At 40.4% G+C, this 17,317-nt stretch overlaps 3 long non-coding RNA genes across 4 annotated transcripts; all 3 read right to left on the reverse strand.

Moving 5' to 3' along the window:
- Nucleotides 1–4,183: 4,183 nt before the first annotated feature.
- On the reverse strand, nt 4,184–5,939 carry LOC113018110 (uncharacterized). 2 transcript variants are annotated; one of them, XR_003271703.1, is made up of 4 exons: nt 5,910–5,939; nt 4,817–4,942; nt 4,474–4,708; nt 4,184–4,374 (listed from the first exon to the last, which is right to left on the reverse strand). It is a non-coding gene; the product is annotated as an uncharacterized LOC113018110 (long non-coding RNA). The 2 variants fall into 2 exon arrangements; XR_003271702.1 differs by having other exon boundaries at nt 4,184–4,708.
- Nucleotides 5,940–5,943: 4 nt separating this feature from the next.
- Nucleotides 5,944–11,583, reverse strand: LOC113018111 (uncharacterized). The gene is made up of 3 exons (XR_003271704.1): nt 11,554–11,583; nt 9,558–9,646; nt 5,944–6,022 (listed from the first exon to the last, which is right to left on the reverse strand). It is a non-coding gene; the product is annotated as an uncharacterized LOC113018111 (long non-coding RNA).
- Nucleotides 11,584–11,613: 30 nt separating this feature from the next.
- LOC113018112 (uncharacterized) lies at nt 11,614–15,402 on the reverse strand. Its single transcript, XR_003271705.1, has 2 exons — nt 15,292–15,402; nt 11,614–11,669 (listed from the first exon to the last, which is right to left on the reverse strand). It is a non-coding gene; the product is annotated as an uncharacterized LOC113018112 (long non-coding RNA).
- Between the last annotated feature and the right edge of the window lie 1,915 nt (nt 15,403–17,317).

Consider the following 17,317-nt stretch of genomic DNA (forward strand, 5'->3'; position numbering starts at 1 on the left):
CACAGAGACTACAAGCCCATTATCATCAATGGAGCTCCAGTGGAGAGGGTGCAGTCCTTCAAGTATCTCGGTGTTCATATCTCCTCACAACTGACATGGTCTGCCCACATTCAGATACAGTCCAAAAAGACTAGGCGGCGCCTGTACCACCTCCGACAACTGAGGAAGTTCAGGGTCTCTCCAGTGATCCTCAGGACATTCTATGCAGGCGCTGTGGAGAGCATCCCCACACAGAACATCACATCCTGGTATGGAAACAGCTGTGTTAAGTACCAAAAAGCTCTTCAGAGAGTGATCCGTACAGCAGAACGATGCTGCAGGAATGCTCTCCCCTCCCTACAGGACATTTACACCGGGAGATGCTGGACTAGAGCAACTCAGATATTGAAGGACCCGTCTCATCCCAGCAATAAACTGTTCCAGCTTGTGCAACAATCAGGCAGAAGGTTCTGCACCATTACCACATTCTCATATCATCCTGATCCTTCCAGCTTCACTACAGCACATTGACTTTAAAACCCACGCAATGTACACAAGCTGTACATTTCAGGATTGTTTTATCTTTATTTATATAACTCAGCCACTTGCTGCACATAAAGTCCTCTTTGTATATACTCATTCTCTGTATATAAAGTTCTGACTCTTTTGTGCACAGTCGAAGAACATATCAGGTCACATTTCACTGCGTGTTATATCTGTATAACCATGCATGTGACAAATAAAGAGTCTTGAATCTTGAATAAAATAAAGCTCAGCAACAGCTTCACGGAGCTTCTTCTGCATCTACAGAATGGTTCATAAATCATCAAATAAAACACTGGGCATGCTCAGTGTTTCTGAAATTGAGATCTCCAATGAGTTTTTACAAACCACTGTGGAAACTCATGAGACTTTATTATGTGTATTGATGGATATTGTTTGTATTTGGAGGTGTTCTGTCAGCAGTCAGTGCTGACAGGGAATGTTTACACCAGAAATATCACAGTTTGATGGATAACAGGTGTGATGTCACCAGAAAGGAGATTATAGTTTAGGTTGATATTTTTTTTTAAGTTATTACATTCTTATCCAACTGCCCTGTGATTAAACCGTACTCTGGTGCTGCCATGTACTGACACTAAAGTGCAGCAACAGGCTGTCTGCACCACTGATATGGAGCAAACTTTACAATAACAGATATAAACTTGCAGCTGCCTGCTTAACCACCACAATATGTGGTCATATTTTTCATTTAGTTAATGCAATATAGACTCACTGCCCACTTTATTAAGAACTCCTTGCTAGTATCAAGTTGAAATCTCATTTTTCCTTGAGAACCGCTTCATTTCTTCATGTTCAAAAATATGCTGAAAACATTTCTCATTGGTCCAAATTGATATAATACCCAAAGTTGCTACAGATTTCCAGAACATCCCAAATATGCCCTGTTGGATTGAGATCTGGTGACTGTGGATGTCGTCTGAGTGCCGTGAACTCATGTTAAAGAAAGCAGCTTGAAATAAGTGGCGTGTTATCCTCCTGGAAGCAGCCATGAGCAGATGGCTACACTGTGGTCTGAAAGGGATGCACATTGCAGACACAACTTTAGTTACTTATTGAAACAAACAAAAAAAAAAAACAATGATTTTGTGAAAGAGTTTAATGTCAATACAAAGTCAATCTCAGCAGATAGTGCACTTACAAAAACTGTGAAACACTGAAATAAATAAGAGTATATTAGTGTCACTCAGCTCTTTATTTTTTGTCCTTTCAGCAAATTTCTATACACGTGACTTTCAACCTGTTTCTTGTTAAACACAGACCACCAGAGTCCAGTAATGTGTTGCTGACAGGGCACTAACCCTGAAATCCTTTTTTTAAGACAGTGCAATAATAAAGCTGAACTTTGTTAGCTTCTTTTTTTGCTGCTGGGTGCTCTCAGAGACAAACAGCCTACAGATGTAGCTGTTCTGAGCTCCGTGAGCTGTAAAAAGTACTGCCAGCAGAATAAAATCAAACAAATTATTCTCTCCAGCACAAACTACGTGTTTTGGAGGAAGGAAGGTTCAGGGTTTCAGTAGTCGTCATCATGGGCTCATCCGATTAGAATGAAAATAAGTGGTCATCAATCATTTGCAGGTTTTGTCGTTTTATTGTATAACAGGTAAAGGAAAGAAAGACACACATGGACTGCTCTCTCTAAAAAGGACATAAAGTATGATTTAAGTAACTCAAAATGATACATGAACTCAGGAGACTCAAAGCGAAACTCACCTCAGCTACCGCCCCATGTGGGAGTGAAGAAAAAGTGAGGGGTAGGTGAGTGCCGTCCTTATATAACGAGTGACAGGTGAGTGCAATTAAGGCCAAGCACCACACCCAATCAAAGACGGCTACGTCTACTTCTACAGTGTAGAAGTAGACGTAGCCGTCTGTGTTCAGGTCAGCTCTGCTCCACTTCAGCACTGAGATTATTTCATCTGTGGAAATCTGACACTGGAGAGTGACGTCATCTCCAAACTTCACCTGAACATCCTGCTGAAGAGCTGAAGCAAAAACAAAGAAGTGATATTTTTGACATTTAACACACCTCAGTGACCTGAACTCACAGGAAAATTTAACATAAATCACGTGGTCTCAGGTGAGAAAACACCAGAAACATTTTTAGACAATTGCTCCTACTCATGCTGCGCGACGTCATGCCAGCGCATACTGGGGACGGCACAGGCACAGGTCGGTTTTCTATCGCTCATTTGCTGGGAGTAAGGGCGCCCTCTGTTTGCGAGGTGCGCCTGCTGCTTGCCCAGCCCTATTCTCAAGCATCTGTTGGAAAGTCCCAAGAAATTAGTCTGGTCAAGCAAGAATTAGTCTTTCTAATTAACACTGAGCTGATAAGTTGCCAAAAAAAAAAAATACTGCCTACTGGAATATAATGAACTAAAGTTAAAGACAACATCTTTCCTTATATATTTTGTATTGTGTGTGTAATTTAATTAAATAACATGTATAAATTGCCCATAATGTTTTAGAAATGTGTAAATAAAAACAGCAAAATTTTATGTTTGTCTGAAATGAGTATTTATTTATTTTCTGTAGATGTACCACTATTGTTATCTGAAATTTGCTGACGTACCATGGGTGGCAGCCCCAATCAGAGTTTGGAGGAACAGACACATTTATTTAAGGTTTAGAGTTCACTCATTTATATAAATCCTCAATCTACAATCACTGGACCAGATTCTACATATACCATGCACACACACACATTACAACACATGTGATAATAACATTTCAGCTTTTTACAAAATCCCAACATGCTCACCTATCAGACCTTCATTTTTTGGGGTCGTACGTTCAGTGAAGTTAAAGACAACACTGCCTAAATCCAAATTCACACCGCATCGCCTGCAGTGTGAACGTAGCATAAGATTCATGTGTGAAAGTGTTCCCGCTGCTTTAAGTCTTGGCTCACATCAACTTTATCTGCTTTGAAGAAAACTGAAGTGTGTCTGGGTTCACCACAACTCATGTTTTCCATCAGACATCTTAGTGAAACCCACAGAACCACAGGAGAAGATCAAGTGAGACCAAAGCCACCTTCGGCAGATATAACACCACATTTTGTGGTGGTTTATTAGCCCTCCACCACAGGGAGCTTTAACACAATCAGATGTGTCTGTGATGCATTTATTGTCCGTTTTCTTTTAAAGACAGTTTCATCAGTATGCAGAAACTCCCACACACTGTACATGAAGACCGTTTATTAATGGAGTTTCCCTCATATCACCAAATGTTGATATGCATCTATTAAAATAAGAGTTTGACTTGTTATAATCTATTCTAAGTCTCTTTGCAAAGTTGTATCCTGTGGTTTTTTCCCCTTCAAGCAAACTTGTTAAACATTTTATAAAACGGGGTTAAATTTTCACATCATATTTTATAATGAACAATGATCCATCGTGTAGATACAGAAAAAGCTGAGTGCAGCTGTACCTGAAATTTATTTTGTCCATTAAATGAGTTGCAATCAAATCAGTTCTGCTGTCAACAGACAAACTTCACAGAAACTAAGATTCATGTGTGAAATCGTTCCTGCTGTCTGTGGCTCACAGGAACTTTATCTGCTTTGAAGAAAACTGAAGTGTTTTGGTTCATCACAACAACTCAGGTTGTCCATCAGACATCTTTGTGAAACAAACAGAAGATCAAGTGAGACCAAAGTTTATTGAAACTGCAGAGAAACCAGATCACTGCTGTGGAGACGACAGCACTTAGAAACAAAATACAAATAACAGTAAAATTACTGAACACATGGAAACACGACACAATAACTTTAGTCAATCCAGCTTCATCAGAGCTTATTGGAAATTATCCAGTTTAATGTCTCATTGTACTCTGAAATGAAAGCACAGTACAAATAAGCAATTGGAGTTAAAAAAAGAAATCAGAATCAATTTAAAGACAAATGTATTCTCAACTTCTCAAAGTAGCCACCTTTGGCAGATATAACAGCTGAACACAGCCATGGCGGTCTTTCTACAATGTTTGACACTTGTAGGTTGCTTTGCTTTCACTCTTCGGTCCAGTTCATCCCAAAACAGCTTGATGGGGTTTAAGTCTGGAGACCGTGCTGGCCACTCCATATTTTCAAGCTTACCAGAGGGTACCGCATGGCGCTGCAGAATGCTGTGTAACCATTCTTTCGCCTACTCGATGGCGTACACAGATCCTGCGTGATGAACCGAAGATTTCAGATTATAATTCATCAGACTACAAGACCTACATCTAAGTGTTATGACGGTCTGTCTCTCCTCCATTGTTAATTACTTTTTCTCACCATTTTCTGTAGCAACAAGGACAACACTGTTCCCCTGATGCTCACGAGGCCATGGTACACCAGTGTTCCAGCACTGCTTTTATGCAGACAGAGGGGGCTGTGGGTAATCCAGAAACATTGGACCACCTGTAAGAATTTATTATAATTATTGAGGTTAATTGAAATGATTCATCTTAAAGTAAAAGTACAAGGAAGCAACTGAAATGGCAAAATAAACACGGAGAAAAAGACAGACATACACATTTTATTAGTCATTTAAGCTTTATTTATATTAAGATTATATTTTATTTTCAGATACTAAAAATAAACATCAGTGTCAGTCTCCATTCTGTCACGCTGACAAACAAAGAGTTAAAGTCAAGTCCTCAAACTTTCCTATCCTGTAGTCCTGATCCCAAACACACTTCCAGTGTGTATAGTACCAAATCATAACAACAATTGCATCAGTGGGTTTTATAAGGCTATAATAAGGTAAAGACTACCATAATATCACCATGGTAACTTGTGCTGTGAACATAACCTATTCTGGAGCCGATTAGAAATCCGCAGGTGTGAAATCACCACCTTGTGCTATCCTCGCCCACTTATCAACCAGTCAACATCCACTTCTAGCACCACGCAGTCAGGATTGTGGAGGACTGCATGGGGACACGTCTCACATAAGTGACCCCACCCAACCTTGGATGGAGACATTTGCTCACACAGAAAGATGTAAGGCAAAAGAAGTGTGTATTATTAGGGTGACAGCTGCACATTAGAGCTCTGAAACTTTAAACACTAACGCTTTCTGTCCCACAGCCTGACAAAGGAGACGTGGAAATCTCTGCAGTTTGTCCCAAAATTGAATTAAATCGATCGATTAAAAAGCTGTTTCTTGATCTTTCATCTGGATGACAACCTGCCCTACAGCACAAGTTACCATGGCGACTCACCCCAGTAAGAAGGGAACCACCTTCGTGGTACAGAAAACCCAGACCTGCATGTACACCCTTCGTCCTACAGAGCAAATCATGTCTTCTCCTCCATCATCAGTTATCAGGAGAGCAGACAGTCAAAGTACAAGAATTCAAACAAACACAGAGATTCTACTTACAGAGCAGACACAGCACAGATGTTTCCTTCATCGTCCTTCTCACTCATTTGAGCTTTTTTTCATTTCTCTCACTGACACCAAGTAAAGCCCGCCCTCTTCCTCGGAGCACCTTTCTGTTGGTACAAAAACAGTATATATATATTTAACAGGTTTTTATTTGAATTAAACCTAGGAGAAGTGAAAAAGTTGATATTTTCCAACAGAAAGTTCTTACTTTCTGGGACAGTGACTCGAACTTACAAGTAGAGTACAGATCAACATAGTCAGTCATGTACGACATGTGCAGAACAACTCAGTTTACTTGGTGAATTGAATGTCTGCAGAACGCAAATATGTGAAGATTTACAATAAGCCAAGCTGTGGATCATATCTTTGCTGAAGGAAAATACAGAAAACAGCATTGCAATGTGGATGAGCCAGTTTCTGACGAGGAGGATGATAGAGAGCATCAACACAGACACATCTGATGAGGAGGTCACAGGTGCTGAAGCTGCTTCTGCTGAAATATACAAATCCAAAAGTGCAGCACCTCCTGGCTCACATGGCAGCGCATTAACCTGGGCTCACCAGGTTTGCTGTGACAAGAATAAGTGTCTTTTTATGCCATTGACAAGAACGACATCATTGCTGTGACAAATCTTGAAAGAAGAGAAGTTGATGGCGACATTTGGAATGACACTGATGTATCTGTAGTGTACAGATCCGAATACAAGACCACTGATAGTCTCTGGGATTCGTTAATTGGATTAAAGCATTCTGCAGTTTACACTCAGGATTAAACAAAATACTACATAACAAATATCTATAAAATACCTGGAATATTCTCAAACATTTCCAACATCCCCACATTAAAAACAATAACCAACAATAATCCTATAAAGATAAATGAAATTCCCACACTTTCTACTCATACCTTACCTCCTCCTCTAAGAAACCAATAAACTGTTTGTGGGCCCCGGGGCATCATTTCCCCAATATTCCCGATATTTCACAATATCGGAACCAGGAAGCAGCAGGTGAGCAACAGTATCATTTATAATTGCTAACATGAAAATTATACAACTTAGACGAGTTTGTAGAATTTTGATATAGATCTTTCTGTGCGTTTTTATTGTAGACCAACACCGTAGTGATGAGGTGCAGATACCAAAGAAGACAAGTACGACTAGAACTTACACACACCGACCACGACCACCACGTATACACTCAGCTGAAAACCTGTAAATAAAAGGTTTTCCTATAAACCTGTAAATAAAGGTTTCAACAGTCCTCCAATTACTGTCTGTTTACGTCACTGCCCAATAAGCCTGCAGAATATATTAAAGATGTAAAAAGAGTCCGCCCGTTCCAAGCTCTTAGCTCTGATCTTCAGAGGTGACAGCGTAGTCCATTTCCATGGAAAATGCTCCTTCTGGTAATACACGGCCAGCAATCCAGGCAAATCTGATATATAAATCATGGCAGCTTGTGATGCATAAAACAGCTATTCCTCAAATCTACAGATTTACACAGGTGAGCCTGTGAGTGGCATCCTTGAGAAAAATCAGGGAAAACAACTAGTCCTGGAACATCTGGAAATGTCATTCCACATATTGAATGGAATAGTACTTACTTATTTACACATCTATTTAGTTATAGCTTATCTCACTGGCTTTCTAGGTTAATGCAGGACAAGAGCAGTGCCAGGATTCTGACTTTGGAAACGCCAGACTGATATAAAAGTCTGTTTTTAACATATCATTTCTATGTATTAAAAGCAGACATATGCACACATGTATAAATCAATAAAACAGCACCTGATCTATCATTGTTAACTTTTGCTACTTATTTAAACAGCAAAATCCAAAGTGAAATTAAATACAGTCTTCCTTTATTTTTTTTATCATTATCATTTATTTTAATAATTACCGTCATACTGGCCAGAAGTCTCTCATCTAACGAGTGAGAGAAAAAGACTGGACTAAAATCACATCATCAGAGAAAAAGTGACACTGCCAGCAGAAATCCACACACTCACTTCAAGGCACAGACTCTGTTGGTTTTACAAAATCACAGCATCCTGGGACAATTGATGGGCAAAGCAAGGCTTCATGAAACACTGAAACATTTGAAGCATTTCTGTTGGAATTGCATCAAAGTTTCTCAAAAATCTGACTCAACAGTGACACCTGCTGGCTAATTTGGCTTTCACCACATCTTTATGGCACTGTTGTGTGAAACTGTGATGCAGACCAGTCCTGCACAATTCCAAACAGACAATTATTATACCAGACACTCAGTAATTTTTGCCAAATTTATGGGCTGTTGAAATTTGTGGTACGAACAAGATTAATAGACAGAGGGGCTTTTTTCTTTGTTTTGTGGTCCAGCTCCTCACTAGGGGGCAGTATTGATGCACCTCTAAGCTGGTTTGCCAACGAAGAAGAAGGAGGCGGCAAAACAAGGAAGTGCCTGTGCTTCAGAAGTGCCGGTCAACCGCGGTATCGAGCCTCCTTTCTCTACACAGTTATAACACTTATCTTCAGCTTCACAGAAGATACCAGTACGAGATGGGGGGTTCCGGAAAGCTGTACTTTTTCCTCGGTGTTCTCCATGTCTGCTATGCCTCGTCTGCAGGTGAGATTTCAGCCTTGAAGGCTAGCTTAGCTTAGCCGACACTACGCTCTTGAATCTATGAATCAGAAATTCAATTGGCTCTTGACGTTGGTTCTGTATTTTATAAAACGGGCGTCTGCGATCCGGGTCCGGAACCACCAGTTGTCCCATAAGGACCCGGACCTACAGCCGTAACAAGAAACCAGAGTGGGGCAGCTTTTCTTGTTTTACAGTATTAGCAGTGGCTTGACAAACGCAAAGCAAATTATTCTGTGCAAAAAATAAAACGGACAGTAATAATAGAGCCCTTATGGTCTGAAACGACTGACAGACTGGTACCGGTCCGAGGCCCGGGGGTTGGGGACCGCTGTTGTAAAATACAAATTGTAACCGCAGTTGAGCATTTGAGTCTGTGAACCACAAAGTTACAGATTCATCAGAGAGAAGTCGCTCGCTCTTTGCACACCGCTGATATAAAGACAACTCAGCTCATTTCTGCTCCGTTTCAGTAAAATCCGTATTACTGACGAGCAATAAGAGGCCCTGCCTCTAAACACTCAGTGTGAGGACCGAGTTGAGCCAAAGCAGCTTTAAAATGCTTGTGCAAAGAACCATTACTCTATCTGGTAATGTTCCTCCCTCCTTTTAGGGATAAGGAGCAAGACAATTTTTTGAGGGGGTGCTAAGTTTATACAATTTGCAATGAGTTGTGTGCCACGGGCTTTCAAATTCATATTTATGTGACTAGTTTAAATATTCTCCTCCTGAAACTCTTACAAACACCATAAAACCAGCTGAAACAATACAACAGTCAAACTGACGCTGAGTACATCCAGCAGCTTTTTAATCTCAGACAGGCTGTGTGCTGCTGTAGATGTTAGTGAATCTGGCCCTAAATCTTCCTTTAAGAATTCAAGTTAGAATCAAATGCCTGACATCACACTACAATCTGACACCACAGCTTTTGGCCATCACAGAAAAAGGAAACACGAGTTCTGTCCATCGTCTGTGACTCTGAAATCTGAACCATGAGACAAACAAGAGCATCTCTACCTCTCAGCTCGGACTCTCTCTCTTCTCTCTGATGATGATGATTCGTCCATGACGGACGTCCTCAGTTCTTCCTGCAGATCCGCCACCGTCTACACAACAAAGTACATACAGATGACGTCAGTGCAGCAGGCACAGTCCTACTGATACTGCTGCTGTTGTTTTAATTATAACACAAAAATCAGTCACATTATTCAATCTGGCCTAATCAGAGTTCAGCACGCTGTTCAGGTGTGAGTCCTCTTATTGGAGCACACCGGCTGATGTTTGAGTGAAAGGGAATTTTCCTTTCTTTAGTTTAATATTAGAAAATGTTTGTTACCTCAATAGTAGCATCACACACCATCTTATACTTACTGGTTATCTATTAGTCAGTAAAAATGTTTGCTGTATGTTAAGATTAAGACTAGGATTATTACATTTTCTTTTTTATACATTAAAAAAACTTCAATGTCAGTCGGCCTTCATCCTGTCAAGCTGACAAATAACCCAGAGTTGAGTCGATTTTTTCCTCTGAACTCAGTAGTCCTGCAGGCCTGAAGCAGGATTTGCTCTAACCTCAGAGTTAACTACAAAATGTCATTTACTGCTTACCAGCATATATTCAAATCATTTGTTGTTTGATAACTTCAAACAGCTACAACAGTGGTTTCCTAAAGGCATTCTTTAAGGCTTTGTAAAGTAAGACCCTAAAATAGTATCATCAACACGGTAACTTGTGCTGTGAACTGTCCTAGAATCAGTTACGTTCTAGATTATAGATCAACAGGGATTGAAATAATCGCCTCCTGACCGATCAGTTCTCCAAAAGTTAGCGCCACTATTCCTGGAAGATCCCTTGATCCACTTTGTAGACCACTGGGTATGAACCTCTGACATCGCCGCGTTTTCTTCATAGTTCAATTTTACCTTTTTATTTTTTTTAATTCTCTTTCTGATGGCTGCAAACAAACGTCCTCCTGCCCCGAAACAATCTACCTTACAAAACTCATATACCGTATTTTTCAGACTTTAAGGTGCATTTGAAAACCTTTCATTTTCTCAAAAATCGACAGTGCACCTTATAATCCGGTGCGTCTTATGTATGAATTCTAGTTGTGCTTACTGATGTCGAATCAATTTTATGGTAAGCTAAGAAGCCGCACTGCTTGATGTATTGTCGGAGCATTACGGTTATTGTAGTCAGAAGCGTCGTAGAGTAATACGTACTGCGCGTCAACATAGTATTGTGTGTGCATAATGGACCCTAAACTGGGGCTTGTTGAGAGAAATGTGTACGAAGTAGATTTCAAACTCAAAGCTATCAGTCACGCAGCAACATGGGAACAGAGCAGCTGCAAAATCTGTCTTTGTTATTATGCTCTATGACTTCTTAGTTTACATTTGACTGCACAATTGCGATCTTTTTGTTATGCACAAAAGAACATTGTTATATTTTATTCATGGAGTATTATTTAATAAATCTTGATAATTTATTTTGGAGTATTTTTTTAATGTACATCTACGTTGTATGTTAATAAAAGTGTCTGTGTGACGTCTGGGACATGCTTTATATCATGTGTCAGCATCCAGCTAAAGAATATCAAGATATGAATTTTAGGCCATATCGCCCAGTCCTACGTACGCATAATGTTACAGTTTGTTTTGATATCAGCTAATAATAAATATAATTTGTAAGGATCTGACTGTTATAAAAATAATGACCCTAGGTAGTTTATATCAAAATTTCAATTCAGATAAATTCACACATCTGGGAGGAGTTATGAACAGATATACATGCGTTACAGTCGTTACAGTTTATTTTTCTTTTATAAATCTGCCCCTCAGCTGCTTGGTCACACTGATTGATGTACTGGCAGCTAATAGTTTAACCACTTTGTGCTGCTGTTTAGTTCTAAGTTGATGGCTGATGGATGAAGCTTACTGTCCTAAACCCTGAGGAAGGAGATGTGGAAATTGTATCATCATACAAAATTTCTCACACAGAGATGCTACTTACAGAGCAGACACAGCACAGATGTTTCCTTCATCGTCCTTCTCACTCATTTAAGCTTTTTTCCCCCCCCAATCTCACACCATGTAAAGCCTGCCCTCATCCTCTGAGCACAAGCCGTTCTGTTGGTACAAAAACAGTGTTCGTAAGGTAAACTATATAAAATATATATCACACAGCAATACTTTTTAATTTCCTTAAAACACTGAATTAAACACTTAATGACAAAAAAGGTTCTTATTTTTTAAAAGAAGATTATTGGTTTGACAACAGGGACTATGGCTTATTAAAAGAAAATCATCCGACACGTCTACTAATCTTGATTGTTATTTAACAATCGGTGGCATTTTCTGTTAACATCTACTAGTGGCTGAAAAAAGTGGAAAGAAGCAGTGACACGGACATGTTAGTCTTCGCCAGCGTCAGTTTGTCGTACCTCTTAAACATTACCTGGTCGCTTTTATTAGAATTTGAAACGAGAGGAAAGTTTCTGCCCAATTTTTGTTTCATACTCTCATATTCCTGTAATCTGAGGTCAAAGACGAGGACATTAAAAGTATAGTACAGTAAATTGTGCAAAGTTTACTATCAATTTTCTCAAAAACCGTACAGTAATTTTGGCTGTGGATCACAGGGTGCAGAGTGGGGGTCACCCAGAGTCATAATCCAGTGAAATATCTGCGTCACCTCTTACAGTTTTCCTGTAATCTGAGCTCAAAGATGTTAATATGTGGAGTACAGTAAAGCAAAATGGGAAGATTTTACTATGAATTTTCTCAAAAACCGTACAGTAATTTTGGCTGTGGATCACAGGGATGACAGAGTGGGGGTCACTCAGAGTCATAATCCAGTGAAATATCTGTGTCACCTCTTATAGTTTTCCTGTAATCTGAGGTCAAAGATGAGAATATTAAAAGTACAGTAGAGTAAATTGTGCAAAGTTTACTATCAATTTTCTCAAAAACCGTACAGTAATTTTGGCTGTGGATCACAGGGTGCAGAGTGGCGACAGCCTAGAGTCACAATCCAGTGAAATATCTGCGTCACCTCTTACAGTTTTCCTGTAATCTGAGCTCAAATATGAGAATATTCAAAGTACAGTAGAGTAAATTGGGTAAATTTTATTGTTAATTTTCTCTGAACCATACAGTAATTTTGGCTGTGGATCACAGGGGGAAAAGTGGAGATAAACCAAAACTGGGAGTGGATTGTGAAGTAAAATAGTGTCAGGACAGAAAACACTTAGTTTCTAAGACAGTCGGCACCTATACCGTAATATGCGTAAGAGTAGTGCAACAACATTTTAGGTGCGGCTGGCGGGGCGGCTAGCTTGACTGTGACTTCGTAAGTGAGGGCTCACTTGACCGCAGTAGCCAGCAGCTAGCTCCGACTAACGGACATTAACACGAAGCAATCGCGGTCCGTATAGATAGTAGCTGCAGCTAATTAGCGGTTAACCGTCTAGAGACTGGGCTCAATACATTCACTAGCCGCAATGGGAGATCGAGACGAGTGTTAATACCGAGCAGTGATGGCCTAACAGGTGCTGTTCCTTGGCGGAGCCAGGGGGTTAGCCCCGGCTAACCGAAGCCAGCGAGTTAGCACAGGCTAGAGCTAATTGGAGCTACATCGTTGTAGCTGCTCTCAGGGCCATCACTGTTTGGTCTTACTAGTCATCCGCTGCTACATTTTTCGTAGTCCAAGATCGAGACGAGTATTAATATCACTCGCTGTAATCGGAGACGGACGCTGGTATTTAAACCAGGCAAAACGGCCCCTACAGCAGCTGCTGGTTAGCTTAGGCTCCAATTAGCTGTAGCCGGTGCTAAACCGCTGGCTAAATTCACCGTAATCTTAGACCGACCATACATAGTATGTTATTCTTTTCATCTTATTATGTTCCATTGGTTTTCCTAATTTCAACAGTCTTTCTGAGAGTGTTTGCATCAGAAAAAGTCCAAGCTGTTATATTGCAGAAAGGCTGCCTCCTATCAGGCGAGATCAGTATTACCACAGCATTATATCACTCGTGAAAATGAGCAACATCATGTAAATGTTAATTGTAACTGCATTTTCCATTTTGTGCCATAAGCTGCTGATACAGTTTGAGTTTTTTTTAAGTTTGTTAAACTCACAACTGAACATCACACTGCTGGAATAAAAAAAAAAAACTATTAACTGATCCAGTGTAAGCTCAGGTTTCATGCATGTGTTTCTCTCTGAAAACAACACGGCAGTTCAGATCAGTGAATAATGCAAAACCAATATGCTTTGGATGTCAGGAAATAGTCTAACACACTAAAAACTGCTTTTCCTCAGATATTTGATTTTATTCGTTATAGATTAGGCAGGAAGAAGTCACTGTTTGTGCAAAGCTTACATGAATGAATTCAGCAGAGCTTTCAGTTGTGCTTTACATCATCAGAGTTACTGAAGGAGATGAACTGTGGTTTGTGTCGACTAAGTGTGAGGACTCTGCAGCGGCAGCTTTGAGTCATATAAGTAAATTACAGGTTAGACACTTGATCCTGTTAGCTTGAAAAAAAAAAGCTGAATGCTGCTGTAGATGTTACTCAACCCAACGTTTTTTAAAAATTCTAATCTTATTTTTCACACGTTATTCTCGTTGTTTGCTGTCGCAGTTTAAACACGGTGGTCGTTTAGAGTCTCAAAGCAACGCATTCCTTAGCAATCCTCCCAAACGCTACCTTGACTACACAAATTACGTTTTTATTTAAAAAACGAAACAACATCAGAAGAAACAGCCGTTAAGAAAGGGGACGCGCCCTTCCCGTGTCGCTAACACGGCCTGCTAGCTGTGGGGTAGGGTTAGCTCAGTAACATGAGGGTTTATGCTTAAAACAGCCATTATAACTAAAGTAACACACAACAGGCTGGCACAGGAAGACTAAAACATGACTTTTAACGTGTTTCAGCTCCGTGATCAAAATTACACCCACAAAAAACCCTGTTTGTACTGTGAATAAGCTTTAACACGCCAGTAAACTGTTCTGAAATACGGAAAATACAGTTGGAAAAAGACTAATATTCTTTTAGAATCTCCACACAGATTACAAATATGTAGCTAGAGCACTAAAGAAGGAACACTTTTAATCTAAGGTCACACCTTATTTCAAATACTTTAGGTATTAAAGCTCTACAAGTCGATTAAATGTTACTGAGGATCAGGACAAAGATGGCTGAACGAGCACAAACAGCCGCCATTTTACGTCTTTGACTGTAGATTCAAATCCAAAACCAGGCCTGAAACACGAGCTCCTTTTTACTGTGTGTATCTGTACAATAACTATATAAATATATATTATTTGTCTTTGAATCTATAAAAACGTGTTTTGGCTTTAAAATCGTGAGCATTTTCTGTGTGACTCAGAGGTCATCAAATATTTGTAAGCTGAGTAAGCGCTGTAGGTGCGGGTTATTCAGGCTCCGCCTATAAAAAAGAGAAGCCGATGCCGTCTCCGTTTCACCATCGCTCGGACCAGCTGGTTAAGATTTCTAGAAATAACACGTTTGTTCGGACCATTTGAACGAAAAAGGACTACATGAAAGATGAATCCCTGTGTCTGTCTCGGGTTTAGTTGCTTAGTATCATTTGTTCTCTAAATCGTGTTTTCAGCACAGATCGGTCCGCGAATGCTACTGCAACAAAACATCGTTATAATAACACAGAGCTTCTAATACATGTATGTCATATGTTTATAAAAGAATAAAGCTTACACTTACAGCAGGCACACGGAAGTCTGTCCATCTGAGCCTGCGTTGTGTCGAGGCGCAAACAGCACGCAGTCGCTCGGTCTAGTCCCGCAGGCGCCTGCGAGGCTCAGTAAACTGTAAGAAGAGGGTGGAGAGAATGACGTGTCCAGAGAGGGGGGAAAACCTGCGTGACTTGTCTGTTTCGAGAGCTTTGAGCAACACTTGACTTTTTCATATCTGTGCATCTTACGCATCATTACACATTTACAGATCTGAGTATTCACACGCGCGTGTCCGCGTTCACAGCAAAATCTACAATCAGCTCTTCCAATAAATGGTTAATTAATATTGTGCTGAACACAGTGCAAAAGATTCAATAAGCCACATCAGTGTCTACTGTTTACTGTCATAGCCGAGTGACTAACAAAGGTAAACAGAAGTTTCGACAGGTTGTGTGTGAGACTTTAGCAGCAGCAGAAAGCAGGCACACTGAGGGCCCTCGCGCTCACGTTTCACGTATATGTGATAGAATTTAGCAATCACGTCAGTGCAAATTACTAGTCTATATCATGATGTCTGGCGTTTTTATGTTTGTTGGTTTGTTTCATTTTGCCAGCTGGTTATTAGATGCTGCACCGGCCAGGCCCGCCCCTCTCTGTGCAGCAAGCAGCAGGCACGCAAACCGAGGGCGCCCTTACTCCCCACAAATGGAGAATAGAAAACCGATCGGTGCCTGTGCAATCACAAAAATGCGCTGGCGTGGTGCTGCCCTGGGCAACGGCCCATGTCGCCCATATCAAAAATCGCCACTGGTGGCCAATGTGACCTCATTAGTATGAGGTCCAGAGGGCCTGGTGTACGAACTGAAGGCTCACTTAATCATTTAATCACTCACTCGAACTGATTTAAATGTGCTGGATGATGACGATGGTAATTTGTGATGGTGAAACTGAAAAATTAAAATTTTCGGGCATGTTCTTGTCTACACGAGCCCAGCAAGTGGCTCACAAAAGTGACAGTAAAGTTGTTTTTTTTATGTTATTTAAGATTTTGTTTTTAATGAAATGTGTTTCACACTCTGTTCAGGAGCTTTTATTCTCTGTGCTCCGTTTTTGTTCTGACAGTTTTTTAACAGATCTGATGCTCAGATTTAATTCGGCCACTGTAAACCAGGATCAGAGATAGACTCTTCACTGTGATTGGCTGTTGTAGAAGTGAACTGTTGTACTTTGACCTTTAAGCTCTCTGCACTTATCAGAAACCATAGTATAATTTCAGGCAACATTTATTCATTTTTTAAAACACATGTTCATTTCTTTCATCTGTCACCCATATGTACTTTTGGGATTTCCTTACCTGTATGATTGAGCACACATCAATACAATATAACCACTAGCTGACACGGTCCTGAAATTCTGCTGGACTCATATGTTTCATGCTTCTCTTTGAGTGTTTTTGGATGGAGCCCATCACAATAATCACTGTTCTAGAAATGAAAAGTTTCACTTTAACCTTCGTGACCTCTCTGATCTGTGTTGTTTCCACTTTCAGGTCAGAAAAACATTGTCACAGCTAAGCCTGGACAGAAGAACATCATTCTTCTATGCCGAGCTCCAAACAACGGACATCCTCATATGACTGTAGAGTGGAGCAGACTTGACCTGGGGGATCAATATGTGCTTTTGTATCGGGACGGTCACTTTAATTCACACAACCAGCATCCATCTTTTAAGAACCAGGTGGATCTGCAGGACAGACAGATGAAGGATGGAGACGTGTCTCTGATTCTGAAGGATGTGACGATTAATGATGCTGGAACATTCGAGTGTCGTGCCAAGCCAGAAACAAACCGGAGAAAGAGAGCTAATCTCAGTGGTGACCCCATCAGCATCATATACCTTCATGTTGATCCTCCAGGTGAGTGAGTAGAGTTGAGTGTGTGTGTGATCAGAGGTGAAGCTGCTTCCTGGTTGTTGATGTTTGTTTCTAAAGATGTTGTTGATGAGACTTTGTAGAAAGCAGCTGGTCTGAGTGATGTGATCAGAGTGCAGTAGAT

Source organism: Astatotilapia calliptera, unplaced genomic scaffold (assembly GCF_900246225.1).
Source record: "Astatotilapia calliptera unplaced genomic scaffold, fAstCal1.2 U_scaffold_4, whole genome shotgun sequence".
NCBI lineage: Eukaryota > Metazoa > Chordata > Actinopteri > Cichliformes > Cichlidae > Astatotilapia > Astatotilapia calliptera.